At 39.0% G+C, this 15575-nt stretch overlaps 2 pseudogenes; both read right to left on the reverse strand.

Moving 5' to 3' along the window:
* Positions 1–10092: 10092 nt before the first annotated feature.
* LOC149186339 (nuclear transcription factor Y subunit B-8 pseudogene) lies at positions 10093–10596 on the reverse strand (annotated as a pseudogene).
* A 4071-nt stretch (positions 10597–14667) lies between these two features.
* Positions 14668–15066, reverse strand: LOC149186340 (nuclear transcription factor Y subunit B-10 pseudogene; annotated as a pseudogene).
* Positions 15067–15575: the final 509 nt, after the last annotated feature.

A 15575-nucleotide genomic window follows, 5' to 3' on the forward strand; every position in this document is an offset into this window, starting at 1 on the left:
TAGAAAGATTTTCTTTTCTTGATAGTTACTTCAGATTATCTTTGAATTCTTATTATCTTCTTATCACCAAACAACTACCAAAAACATAAATACATGAAGATCAACACAACAAAGACAGAAGATGTAGGTTTTCAACCAGGGCTAAAACCCCTCTTCTAGGGGAAAACCCAAAACTTCTCTTCTCTTTCTTTAGAACCAAATCAAATGAGATAACCAAGACCTTTGACCATACCAAAAGACCTCCTCCAATCCACCAAGTCAGCCTCCCAAGATGATTAGTCAAACTTCAATAGTCAACTCTAGTCAAACAACTTCAATCCTGCAACAAACTTAGATTTCGGCCCTTTGGCTTCAGATTTTCAGCCCTACTGCAGACTTGCAACATCAGCCCTCTTGCAACACCTTGGAAACTCGCACGTGTGGCAGAAAAGAGATATTTTCGGCTTCCTTTTTGCTTGACAAATGCCTTCTTCTTCGCTAGGGTTTCTCCTTGTTTTCTAGTTTTTTTGCACTTCCTTCTTGCTCTTGCAACTGTAGATCAAACTTGCTTCGTTGGTGTCGAAAAGAGGTCGAGTAACACTATTTTTATAGTCATTCTGTCAGGTTGAATTCCTTCAATGAGGCCGAATTGACTGGACGACAAGCCAATTTGGTGGAGTGACAAATGACTCTTTTTACATAAAATTAATTTTCTTTCTTGACATAAAAAGCCCAAGAAGGGTCTATTGCATGATGACATGGACAATGACTTATGACACAAATCCTAGAAGCCTTCAATGGAGACTTTGACCTAGAAATAAAATAAATAAAGCATGAAACCCATGCTTATAAATAATTTTTCTTTTACAATAATTTTTCTTTTCTTTCTTTTGACAAATATATTTAGATCATGACGCAAATACAATTATGATGACATATACTAGTTACATTTCTCAACACTCCCTCTCAACTAGGGAGGTATTCATAATTGTTCAACGAGTACAAGGTTGACCTCAATTTGAAATGTTCTTAAGAAGAGTAGAACAACATACTCGATGTTTTAGATACTCTCACTACCAAGGTATACTCCAACATGGACTACGGTTTCATCTAGGAATTTTCCACTATAGGTATCATCATGCTATGACCATGCTATTCATCCAACAGGATATAGATACCATCTAGGCCTTCATGCCTTGACACTAACCCTTACAGAGATCTAGGTATCAACACTAAACCAAAGCTCCAACAGATACCCTCCCTCTGGGATCTAGACATCAACTGAGATCTCAATATTAACCAGGCCACAATGTCCTCCTAAGTACCATCATATAGGCAATTTTATGGTACTTCATCTCTCCCTCTCAACCAAATCAGAAATATCTGCTAATCTGAGCATGCTCCTAAAATAAACTAACTTCTTGTTGGGAAGAAATTGTGTCAACACATCAACTACTTGTTCATCTGTTGGCACATACTGTAGCTTCACTACCCCAACCAATATTCAAATTTTCAATGTATATGTTATTGTATGTGAGCATATTCTTCGGGGTCTTCAACTATTTTGATGATGCCCAGGTTATCATAATATCTAAACAAATTTTCACGAAAGCTTTCTTCTTCAACTTCTCCAGCACCAAACCCAGTCTCAACACTTTCCAAAACATTTTGTTCACAAATTCATTAATCACTAATAACCATTTTCAGTGCTTTAGTCATTCTCCAATCTTCATTCTTTCTTCATGGCGTTTACTACAGCTGTCACAATATTTCCTCCATCTAAACTAGGGAGATATACACTTTCTGTTATTAAGCTTCTTTTCTTCTAGGGAACAAATACATCAACAACTCAGCCACGTTGGCTTTTTCTCTTATAACATGGAGAACTTCATCATGCCTTCTATCTTTACATGGCAACATGGTCATCTATCAACATCATCATCAAGTCATCATCAAGTATGAGGTTGGTAAACATCTTCAACATCTTGAATACTATGTACCTACAAACCTTCAACAACAAGTACAACCAAGCACAAATATAGAGCATGAAGTTACTTTATCAATATAGGGTTAGCATGTCATCGCAGAGGAAGCATATAGGGTTATTGAAACTAAGAAATCATACTTTAGATATCCAAAACCTAAACCTAGTTACGTTTTCAATCAACAAGGTTTACACCTTTCATGCCCTAGACTTTCACAATCATTTTAGCCATGGCTTTTGTCACAAAACCTAGATTCCATAATCAAGACTAAATTCTTAGACTAAATCAAGTTAGGGTTTCAATCATAGCGAAAGCATTATTACATATAGGATTTCATTATTATGCCCTAGAAAATTATATCAATCTCTACAAGGGTTTTGTCGTAAACCTTAGACACAAACACCAAAAACTTTTAATATTAGATATACAACAGCTCGACAAAGCTGTGGTTTCAATCAAACAGAAGCATATACATCTAGGATTTCATTCATAGGATCTTACATTGACTATTGCAAGGGTTTGTCATAAACCCTAATTCATCAAACCCTAAAAATCTAGGGTCTCATCATATATCTTAGACATCAACAACAAATCCTAAGAGGTTAGGGTTTCATGATAACATCAATAAACCCTAAACATTAAAGGGATAGGGTTTTATAGTGAACCCTAAAGGTTAGGGTTTTACCAAAGTGAACAAAATATGAGTATGACAAGGGTTTATTTAATCTAAAGATTAATCACCCTAACAAATAAGAATCTTTATGGTTCAAAACCCTAGACATGAGAGAGTTAGTAATATAAAGCAAGATACAATAATCGTACCTTTTTGTATGAGGAATATCTGAAAAAATTATTGTAATCTTAAACATACCTTGAGTTTCTTCCTTTTACAAACCTTGTAGGGTTTCCTATTTAAAGGCTCCTTTTGCAAAATAGATTTTTTTTTTCTTATTGGAGTCTCCCTCTGAATTTGGCCATAATCCTTATTGCAAGCGATTTTAAAGCATACCAGCAAACTTTCCTTTCAAGGAAAACACAATAGGTGGGAAACTTAAATCTCATCAAATCAATTCTAGATGCAAGACTTATTTATTGGCACTCTTTGGCCTACATTCTTATGTGGATTTTGGAAAAAATAAGAAGATAATGTTTCAACTTATTTGTGGAAGTGTAAGAAACAAAGGGAATCAATGACCTTAGTTACATGGATTTTCCCTTGGCATTCAAGGATTGAAAAGCGTTGATTAATTTGGAGAGGCCCTTGCAATAAAATTGCTGTGGAGAATGATCACACATGAAGGCCTTAGGAAGCAATTATTGGGGACCAAATATACTTTCCCCCTCAACATAAGACTGGATAAAAATTCCTATGAAACCACTACAAATGTTCTTGTTATTTGGAAAGCTTCAATTTTAGCATTTCCTATCATTGGGAATTGTTTATGTTGAAAGTATGGAATAGTAGGAGTATCAAGGTTGGCATAAATCCATAGGTGGGATGTGATGAGAAACATAGGTTACTAAAGAATTTATTGAGGACTTGAGCCATCAAGACACTTTAACTATGGGGGATGTAGTTTCTCTAGAGAATAACTATATATGGTACCATGGATGGAAAGATGTGAATTTTTAGGATTGGTAGGACATAAGGCAAATCATTGAACCCCCTTCATTCAAAAATTGCAAAGTAGTTATATCAATTTAAACATAGATGATGACATCTTGATATGGTCCAAAAACACTACTACTTTTATGGAAGAGAAACAAGGAGATCATTGGCTGTGGAAACCACTATGGAAATTGAAAGTTGCTTTGAAAGATAAGCTTATTTTTCATGTTGGGTCACTAAAAATATTTCTAACTTGGATGTCCTTGGGAAAAGGTCTTGGTCTAGACGAAGATTTTTTATCCTATGTATAAGTAATTAAGAAACATCCCAACATTTATTGTTGGATTGCCCATTCAGAAAAAGAAGTGTGCAAAGAAGCTTTGTTATTATCTCAGGACAAAGGAAATATGGGAGGGGTTAAATTTGATGGAAGCTCTAAAACATTGAATGGAGGACATGTTTTTAGTAGAGGACAAGGCAACAAGCATTTATGAAATTTACAAGAGTACGAAGACTCAAAGTTAACCACGGACGAGGTCAATGAACATGATGTTATGCGCAATGTATCTTTGTAATAAGTTCTTGATCAAGTTAAGCTTCAGAAAGGTAGATTCAACATCATTTATTGCAAATGTATAAAGGGAACACAATGTTATGGTGTTGGTGGAACATAGATTGGATTAAGAACATCCATTAGAGCCCTACTAGCCTAATTCCTACTCATGCATGTGATATGACCCCAATGGGAGCACATATGGGGTTAAATGTATATGTTATCGCCCCATGGAGAGCCATATATGGGACTAAATGTACGTGTATATGTAATAGGATCAACCTAATAATGAAGGGGACACATGTGCAATGTGTGAATAGGTATATATAGGGATCAATAGTCATTATTATGGACATTTGATTTGGATGTATGAAATTATTGCGCATTTGGAAGATTTTCACCTATTCTTTAAAGAGTTATTATGTAACTATTCTCTCTTATCTATATTGGAGTTGGACTCCACACTCACATTTTTGTACATGTTGTGTATTTTTGGTTTTTTATGTATTTGGTGCATAATATTTGATAGTCTGTTTGTTTGGTTTATGTTTGTTTTATAATATTTTAGGCATTTTTATGATATGGCAAATTTTAATATTTATTTTGTCATCTCTTTTCTATACAATCATCTCTAAAGATCTTTGTAGTAGGTAGTGTTGATTTTTCATAAGGTCTTCTAAATTGATAATTACTTCTAATGATTAAATTATTTTTCTTTTTCGTATCCATCATTAAGCATTACACAGAAGATGTCAACCATATAACATATATGACTATAGGATCATGAAGAGACATCCAAGAAAATAACATAAGAGTTTACCCTGGGAAAACCCACATGGGAGAAAAACCCAACAACCTTTACCTTAGAGAAATTATTCAGTTCAACAAGAGAAATACCTATATCATCTAGTCATTAAGAATGCTTGGTAAAACATGGCCCACCGCCTACTAATGAACCTTAATCTAATTAAGCCAGCTTCTTCACCCAATAAACTCAGTCCTACAACCTCAACTTGCCTTAGAAACTTGGCCTTATAGAGCTTTTGGTATGTTACAGAGATGATAATTTTGGTCTGCACCTTGAGTGATTTTCCTTTGCCACGAAGATGATAATTTCGGTTTTTCCACGAAGATGGTAATTTCAATTCTGCCTCAATTCGATTTTCCACAAAGATGGTAATTTTGGTATGTACTTTGCCTCGTGAGTATCTTAGGAATCCCACCTTTCTTCAACATATATTTATCCTTCTTGTTCATAGAAATATATCTCAAGATTGTCCTTTCCTCCTATTCATTTTTTCCTCAAAGGAGATCCAAATTTATTTCCCTTTGAGAAGATTGAATGACATATATTTATAGTGTTTATGCTATTTGTATGGGTGCCTCTTCATTGGGGCCGACTTGATTAGGAGGAGGGCCAACCTAGCTTCTTTGGAGCCAATATTTCTATTTTTAAAAATTCAAATTTTCTCTTTTCGACCAACATGAAGAACATGTCATATATTTTCTTCTTTTCATAATAACATGAAGAACATGATTTATATTTATTACAATTACATCAAGAGAAAATTATTAATTATGAAGACCAATAATAGCTATAAAATTCAACACTTCCTCTTAGCCAGGGAGGTATTCATAATGACTATCCATATGTTCTCATGTTGACAAATTTCTCTAAGAAAAGGTTATAGCAAACCGTTACCATAATCGGGTCAACAAATATAACACATGGTAAACTAGGAGCATCAAATAATTACCATAATCATGTCAAAAAACTTTGATGTTAATTTTTAGGGCTAGATTGTTCTATGTTGTAGATAATTGTAATTTAAAACTTTTTCAACATTTTCATATAACATTCACCCCATAACATCATTTAATCATTAGAAATTATGTATAGAGAACAATAAAAATAGTGGAACAATAAAAATGGTGGAACAATAAAGAACAGTAGAAGAAAAACATGAACAATAGAGACACCAGGGTTTAGGTCAAAGACTAGGGGAAAACCCCACAAGGGGGAAAACCCAACCAAATTCTTCTTCTATTAGGTATTCATCAAATATCTGGCTGAGATAAAAAAATACAATGAGAATGAGACATGTCTTCTTATTAATTTGGCAGCTCGGGGACAAATTTCCTCCTTTCGATAGCCTTCCTCATCCAGAGAAGACCCTCTTTTCCCTTGGAAGAATTTAATTTGGTTAAGGAAAAATATATTTTTAATATGAAAACCCACATGTGCACAAAATTTCAGGTCAGCCTAGAAGTCAAATTGGGTCTCCTCCAACGCATATAAATAGACCTAATATCACATCACTTTGGAGCATCACAACACAAGCATCTTCTTCTCTCTCTTCTTTGGATTGGTTCGTACATGTCTGCAATTGAGAGGTATGAACTCACATGTGCAAAGGGAAGGAAGGCTAGTTTGATTTCTACATTGACTTTTCTAATTAGATAGTTTATCTAGCTCATTGACCAACTTTGACTTGTCATTTTGATTTGTTTTGACCTGATTTGGACCTGTTTTTGGAGGCTGCATTCTTGGGCATGAAGATCGATATTTTTTGGATAGTTTGACTTCTGTTGACCATGAACTTTGACCATAGGGAATCTGAAGTTTGACCATGGACTTTCTCTCTACCTTGACCGAGTCCTTGCTGACTCTTTTTGGTGTGTTGACCAATATTTGAAGGTCGAGTTTGATGTTACCTTGATTGAGATGTTTGGAGTTTGATTGTTGACTTGAGGTTTGGTTAGGGCATCTTTGATTGTTGTTGACATTAACATAATTGCATAATTAACTTGTTGACCAGATTTGAATTTTGGGCTCATCTTGAATTCAATATTGGTTTTCCTATTTGGAAAGTCAAAGTTGTTGACCTTTGACTTTTGTTGATGAATTGGAACATTGTATCTCTCTATTGAACATTTTATGACAATCCAATAGAAGAAGAATTTGAAAGGTTTTCCCCTTGTGGGGTTTTTCCCTGGTCTTTGACCAAATCTTGTGTCTCTTGTTATTGTTATTGGTTGTCTTCTATTGTACATTGCATTTGCTGTTCTATCTACAATTGTTATTTGTTAATGGAAGATTAAATTGATTTGAAAGTGATTTCTAATTGAAGAAAGAATTGGGCTAAGTGATTGTATTAAGCATAAAACAATGGAAAATTAACATGGTTTTAGAGCTAAGGTGAAGACAAGCCTTAAAGGAGCCTCTTTAACTTGGTCAATATGTCTACCACTTACTTCAAGGACATAGAGAAATTGGGTGACTCATCAAAATTTGTTGCTTGGAAGATTAGGTTGGAAGTCATTTAGGATAACAATGATGCTCTAAAATATGTGGAAGGAAAAGTACTTGAGCCACCAAAAAATGTTCCTATAGCTACCAAGTCAAAATATAAGAAAGGTGATCTCAAAGCCAAGAAAATTTTCATTGATTCATTGAAAGATCATTTGCGTACTTATATTGGAAAATTGAAGAAGTCCAAAGATATATATGATAAGTTGGTAGGGATGTATGAGGTCAACAATTTGAATCACATCCTCTCCTTGAAGAATCAACTCAATTACATGAATATGAACAAGGGGGAATTTTTGCAATCCTATGTCATGAGGATATCCCAACTAAAGGATCGATTGCAAACTGTTGGTGAGCCTATATTTGATAGAGAGATGGTGTTGGTCACTCTTCAAGGTCTTCTTCCTATTTGGGAAACCTTCATCACTACTATAAGCAACAATGACAAGTTCCCCACATTTGATGAGATTGTTGGCAAGTGTACTCAAGAAGAAACTAGGATGATCTCCAGAGAGAGGATTCAAAAGCATGAAGGAGAGCCCTCTGATTTTTCTACTGAAGACAAGAAGAGAAAAGCAAGAGGGAGACCATCTAAAAGGAATGCTCCAAATACCATGGATTCCAATAGAATATTCAAAGGGAATTATCAATGTTGACTGCTACAACTTACACAAGCATGGTCACTAAGCCCGAGACTGCCCAAAAAAGAGAGATGCTCCAACGTCCAACCATGGCTTCAATAAAAAAAGCTTTAATGACAAAAGAAGAAGTGATGATAGAAGAAGAGGCGATGATAGAAGAAGAAGAGATTCTCCTAATGATCATGAAAAAGGTTATCGCCCGCAAAAGAGATCAAGGAACATTAGGTATGAAAATAATGTTGTTGCCTCTTAATTTGAATATATTTTTATTTCTTCCCTTTCTAGTTCCTCTCCTTCATATTCTTGTGATAGTTGGTTGGTATATAGTGGGGCTTCTAGACATTTATCTGGGTATAAGGAAGTCCTCTCAAATATGGTTGAGATGGAGTCTAATATAAATATCATCCTTAGGGACAACTCTACATATCCTGTGAAAGGATTTAGTTCTGTTAAATTTCATTTGGACTCTGGGTAATTTGTTCTTCTTCATGATGTTATGTATGTTCCAGGATTAAATAAGAACTTGGTATCTATATCTTCCTTGGAAGACAAAGGGATGAGAGTTGCCTTCATAAGAGGAAAGGTCTTCACCTGGCCTATGGGGTCTCGCATAAGGGATGCTTTCACATTGGGATCTAGAATTGAAGGACTCTATAGTCAATGGAAGCTCACTACAGACATTGTTTCACGTTAGCAATCATCAAAGTCGGCTATGGCACCGAATACTGACACGCCTACACTATGAATCCCTGCCTAAAGTTAAAATATTGGTTTCTAGGATGCCTGATGTTCAATCTATTTATGGTGGTGTACATCTAGGGTGTGTTAGTGGAAATAAGACAAGGGGACCATTCCCCTCCAGGAAAATCAGACTAATGACATTCTACAATTCATCCACTTTGACCTATGTGGACTCGTGTTTGTGCATTACCTTGGAGGCTATATATATAATCTTTATTGATGACTTCTCCAAGAAAACATGGATATTCTATTTAAAGCACAAGGACGAAGCATTTGACATGTTCAAGGGCATCAAGACATTGATAGAGAATCAAACAGTGCTAATTTTTGGTATGTTCTATGCTAGAGCAATTTATTTAAATTTTCACAGTTAGCAATCACATCAGCATTACGATAAACTGCAGATAGAACATAAATATAATATGCAGAAGACAAGCCAAGACAAGAGGACACAAGATATGGCGCGAGCCAGGGACAAACCCCACAATGTGTGGGGAAACCCTTTGATCAAATCTTCTTTTATCTTCAAAGTTCAGCAGAGAAAGAGAGAGAGAGAGAGAGTACAATTAAAACAGAAGTCAACACTTTGACTTGTCTAGATCTACAACAGAAGTCCACTTGCTGCATCACTGCATATGATGTCATGTTGCAATAGTTGTGATTATCATCATGCTGCCCATGTCCATGATCTTATCATGCTGCTGCCCGTTGCATCATTCATCACAATTGTACCATTCTCATGATTACATTTACCATGATGTTGTCCATGCTCCATGCATCATAATATCTATAGCTGCATCCTTATGATAATACGTCCTTCTGCCTGCATAGATATTTATGGCCATAACCTGCATATACCTAGTCATGTATATATGAGCATAGTTTAGAAGATATGAGCATAGAGCGTATAACTTGTATCACCCCAGCGTATATATTGTACACTGCCAGGTCTAGGGCCTGCGTATATATATTGTTGCCCTATGATCATATGTACAGTCTTCATTACTGAGTGCCTTGACTGCATTCATATTACCTTCACCGCGTATAGTCTTCAATACCTTGACTGCATTCATATGATTGCATTCCATATATGTATGTGACTGCGTTCACATGTATACAACCTAGCGTATATGACTGTCCAGCGAATGTATATAACCACAACTGCAATGTATGACTATGCGTACTTTGTATGAACCTGCGTGTACCCAGAATGGACTGCGTATGACTGTGCGTGATATATATATCATGACTGCGTTCACCATTGACTGCGGGTTCTATGATTGCGTTCCAAACAGTGGGGGACATATATGACTGCGTATCACCTCTGCCTCTTTGTACATGAGCAAGTAAACCTTCAAGGGCTCGATATAATCTTCAAACCCTAGCGTGCTCATGGCCCAGAGCAAGTCATCGCTGTTGATTGTCTTCCTCTTTTCTCGCTGGCATTTGTCACTGGCCTCGCTGGTGATGAAGCTGATAAACTCCAAGACACACTTCTGCACGGTCTCCTTCGCGTCTTTAGCGATCTTGCCGTTGGCCGGCAGCGCCTTCTTCATGATGTAGCTAATGTTGGCGATGGGTAGGAACCTGTCCTGCTCCCGCACACTGGACTTGGGGCTTTGTTCCCCAGAACGAGGACTTTCCTGGCTGCCCGGGCTGCCAGCTTCCGCCATATGACCAGGGACCTGGGATACAGCAACAGAACCCGCGCTTGGAAAGCTGGAGGCATTTAAGGGCTTCCTTTGAATAGATCAGATCGGACGCTGGAGATGGAAGGAGGAGAGACGACGACGGAGATGAAGCCGTTGAGAGATCCTCTGTGTATCTTCACCGTGAATGCGTATCACCTGCGTTCATCGTGAATGCGTATCACCTGTGTTCAGCATGGTGCCACTGCGTTCACCATAATATAATAATTGCATTTCACTATAATGCTACGGCTATCACCATAACATTGTTTCATTATAATGCTACGGCTACCCAGATTAATGCTACTGCAGTTAGGGCATCATAGCAAGTACTCTTAGCGTTTTCTCCTTCTCCAAAAACCCAGACGTGGAGAGGAGATCACCTAAAGAGTGTGTTTAAATGACATCAAATCCTCTTATATTTATACTAAAGTGAGGATGATGAATAGACACGTCGGTTGGGCTTCTAGAGCCTACATAAGAGCTGGTTGGCTTGATAATAATTATATAAACAAAATAAATTCATATCTCCATAAATACTTATCAGAATCGGATGATCTTTGGATCAATCCTACACCTCTCGATGAGAGGGATCCAATAAAAATATCAGCTGCCATAAATAAGCCGACCCACATGGAGTTTGGCCCTAGTTGCCAATTTAACACTCCCTCTCAACTAGGGAGAACTCCATCCGGTGATCCATATGTCCAAATGTACTATCTCGGCCACTACTGCCTTGCACTGCTCTACCTAGCTCTGCTCAGCTCTGATGGATTTTCTCTACTCTGCTTAACTCTGCTGGCTCTGCTCTGCTTTGCTCAGCTCTGATGAACTATGAAGAAGAAGAATTGATCGAGAATGTCTCATACCATTCTCCACTAACCTGAAGTCAGACTCAGAGTGCGTACCATTGGTCCCAGACCAGTCTCAACCAACCCAAAGTCAGCATCATAGAATGTACCACTCCCACTGGTCCTAGACCAGTACTGTACTGACACGAAGTCAGTCTCAGAGTATGTACATCTGGTCCCAGACCAGTCTCAGCCGACCCGAAGTCAGCGTCATAGTATGTACAACTCCTACCACTGGTCCCGGACCAATATCATTGATCCCAGATCAATGGAGGACATCCTAGCGTAGGGAGTACGGTAGATACAACGATGCGTCCATCGGTATTACTATGGTCCCTCACTTCATTTCCCTGCTCATTGATCAGATGAGAGGTACTTCCCATGAGTCCCAGACTGCATGGGTAGGATGCCTCGACAGGAGAACTTAATCAATCCTGTCCTCACAGCAGAACACATCAATCCTGCTACAATCGCCATGGAGAACACATCAATCCAGGCCGCCATGGAGAACACATCAATCCAGGCCTCATAGGAGAACACATCAATCCTGCTACACAGGAGAGCAAATCATCCTGTTCCACAAGAGAGCGAATCATCTTGTCCCACAAGAGAGCGAATCATCTTGTTCCAGTGCGCACAACCAGGGGAGGGTGATTCACCCTGTGGTCGTATGTTGCTCCAGTAGATTTTGCAAGCCCCCCAGAGCTCCCGGAGCTCAATGTATGCAACATGCAGGACCCTTCTTCAAAGATCTCTCGATGACTCCAAGTCGTTCAGGAAAATCACAAATTTGATCTTTCCTCGGGGCTCTGTCCTGTACATCATCTCAGTGTGATGGAGCCTCCTTGATCATCGACTTACCATATCCCAGATAAGGCAGTAATTGATGTCTATCTACTGGAGCAATTGTCAAATACGGGATTCCTCAATAATCGAATCCCATCTCTGGTTGTCACAGAGATTCACAGTGGTATTCAACATGTGTACAAACAGCTCACTAAAGAGCTTCAGCAACCAGACTGCCTCACAGAAGGCCATACTATCAGCAATGTATTCTGCCTTGGTGGTGCTCAGAGTCACCGACTTCTGCTTCCTGCTCATCCAGGATATCAAGGCAAATTCCAAACAGCACTGAGAAGTGCTCTAGTGATCCTCCATACTTCCTGCCCACTCATCATTCGAATAATCATGTGGTTTCATATTTCCGGCAGTGTATCTCAATTCATGAGAGATTGTGCCCTGAAGATATCTTAGAAGATTCTTGGCACCAATCTAGTGAGGCTCAACCAAATATGAGGTCACCATGCTAACTGCAACACAGATGTCCGGACGGAGAATGAGTTTACGAAACTCAGAGGCATTTCCCAAATCTGGTCCAACATCATTACCATATAACTTCTGAAAGTTAAGATCCTCGAGGCAGCCACAAGCTTGCATCTTATCTTCCCACATTAAGAATCCAACTCCCTCTGTCTCCTATAAATGAGAGGGTCTGCACCTATTAGACATAGGTGCCGGTACGAGAGGTTTATCATCCACAACCTTCGAGTAATGGTTTGGATCGGTTTCACTCCTAGTGAATCTCAGCTGCATTAGACAGCTATCAATCCTCTCATACTACGCTCGAGGTGTTTTGCTTCAAGCCATAGAGGGCTTTCTTCCACATGTATACATGAGATTCCCTGATCATGATTCTCAAACTCCTCGGGTTGTTCCAAGCCTGTGGACCTGCTGCATGAGGGGAATGGTCCCCTTATAATATTTTCCTTCGGTACATTTCAGACATGTACCTCATGCTCCCTTTTGAATTCAGGCATCCTAGTCACCAGCTGACTCACAGACCTCCTGTGCTGAGCCAATGGACATGGTCCCCAGTGGACTTCCTGCAACTTGATACAACCCTGAACTCAAAAACATCTTTGAAAGATCTATTTTCAAACACGTACCTTTCCATCGATAAGTGCCACCCTGCAACCTTTGACTTCCATTTCCGAGATGGACATCAGGTTCGATCAGGTACATAAAAGAGATTTTGGGGTTCCTTGCCTTCGTGGAAGAGTCGACCATTTCCTTGATGACCTACATCTCTGTCATTCGGGCACTCCTTCGCATAAGGGCCGAACTCATAACCAAGACATCTACCTTTCCTTCCTACCCTTAGATCTGAACTTCCCAATGAAGTGATGCCATCAGAAGTTTTGCTGCGCCATTCTAATAACATTCTCTGCTTCAACTTCACCCTAGGTGAATTATGAGGAACCCATTGATCCTTTTGTCTTGTCCCAACTGTATTTGGTGATTGCTCTTTCACTCTTGCTTGGGCATTGTCTTCACCTCAGCTCTGATACCATGTTAATTTTTGGTATGTTCTATGCTAGAGCAATTTATTTAAATTTTCATAGTTAGCAATCACATCAGCATTACGATAAACTGCAGATAGAACATAAATATAATATGCAGAAGACAAGCCAAGACAAGAGGACAAAAGATATGGCACGAGCCAGGGACAAACCCCACAATGTGTGGGGAAACCCTTTGATCAAATCTTGTTTTATCTTCAAAGTTCAGCAGAGAGAGAGAGAGAGAGAGAGAGAGAGTACAATTACAACAGAAGTCAACACTTTGACTTGTCTAGATCTACAACAGAAGTCCACTTGCTGCATCACTGCATATGATGTCATGTTGCAATAGTTGTGATTATCATCATGCTGCCCATGTCCATGATCTTATCATGCTGCTGCCCGTTGCATCATTCATCACAATTGTACCATTCTCATGATTACATTTACCATGATGTTGTCCATGCTCCATGCATCATAATATCTATAGCTGCATCCTTATGATAATACGTCCTTCTGCCTGCATAGATATTTATGGCCATAACCTGCATATACCTAGTCATGTATATATGAGCATAGTTTAGAAGATATGAGCATAGAGCGTATAACTTGTATCACCCCAGCGTATATATTGTACACTGCCAGATCTAGGGCCTGCGTATATATATTGCTGCCCTATGATCATATGTACAGTCTTCATTACTGAGTGCCTTGACTGCATTCATATTACCTTCACTTCATATAGTCTTCAATACCTTGACTGCGTTCATATGATTGCATTCCATATATGTATGTGACTGCGTTCACATGTATACAGCCTAGCGTATATGACTGTCCAGCGAATGTATATAACCACAACTGCAATGTATGACTATGCGTACTTTGTCTGAACCTGTGCGTACCCAGAATGGACTGCATATGACTGTGCGTAATATATTTATCATGACTGCATTCACCATTGACTGCGGGTTCTATGATTGCGTTCCAAACAGTGGGGGACATATATGACTGCGTATCACCTCCGCCTCTCTGTACATGAGCAAGTAAACCTTCAACGGATCGATATAATCTTCAAACCCTAGCGTGCTCATGGCCCAGAGCAAGTCATCGTCGTTGATTGTCTTCCTCTTTTCTCGCTGGCATTTGTCACTGGCCTCGCTGGTGATGAAGCTGATAAACTCTGAGACACACTCCTGCACAGTCTCCTTGGCGTCTTTAGCGATCTTGCCGTTGGTCAGCAGTGCCTTCTTCATGATGCGGCTAATGTTGGCGATGGGTAGGAACCTGTCCTGCTCCCGCACGCTGGACTGGGGGCTTTGTTCCCCAGAACAAGGACTTTCCTGGCTGCCTGGGCTGCCAGCTTCCGCCATATCACCAGGGACCTGGGATATAGCAACAGAACCCGCGCTTGGAAAGCTGGAGGGATTTAAGGGATTCCTTTGATAAGATCAGATCGGACGCTGGAGATGGAAGGAGGAGAGACGACGACGGAGATGAAGCCGTTGAGAGATTCTCTGTGTATCTTCACCGTGAATGCGTATCACCTGCGTTCATCATGAATGCGTATCACCTGTGTTTAGCATGGTGCCACTACATTCACCATAATATAATAATTGCATTTCACTATAATGCTACGGCTATCACCATAACATTGTTTCATTATAATGCTACGGCTACCCAGATTAATGCTACTGCAGTTAGGGCATCATAGCAAGTACTCTTAGCGTTTTCTCCTTCTCCAAAAACCCAGACGTGGAGAGGAGATCACCTAAAGAGTATGTTTAAATGACATCAAATCCTCTTATATTTATACTAAAGTGAGGATGATGAATAGACACGTCGGTTGGGCTTCTAGAGCCTACATAAGAGCTGGTCGGCT

This window comes from Pinus tabuliformis, chromosome 3_1, assembly GCF_031772625.1.
Source record: "Pinus tabuliformis cultivar Carrire ecotype Pingquan chromosome 3_1, CPIR1, whole genome shotgun sequence".
NCBI lineage: Eukaryota > Viridiplantae > Streptophyta > Pinopsida > Pinales > Pinaceae > Pinus > Pinus tabuliformis.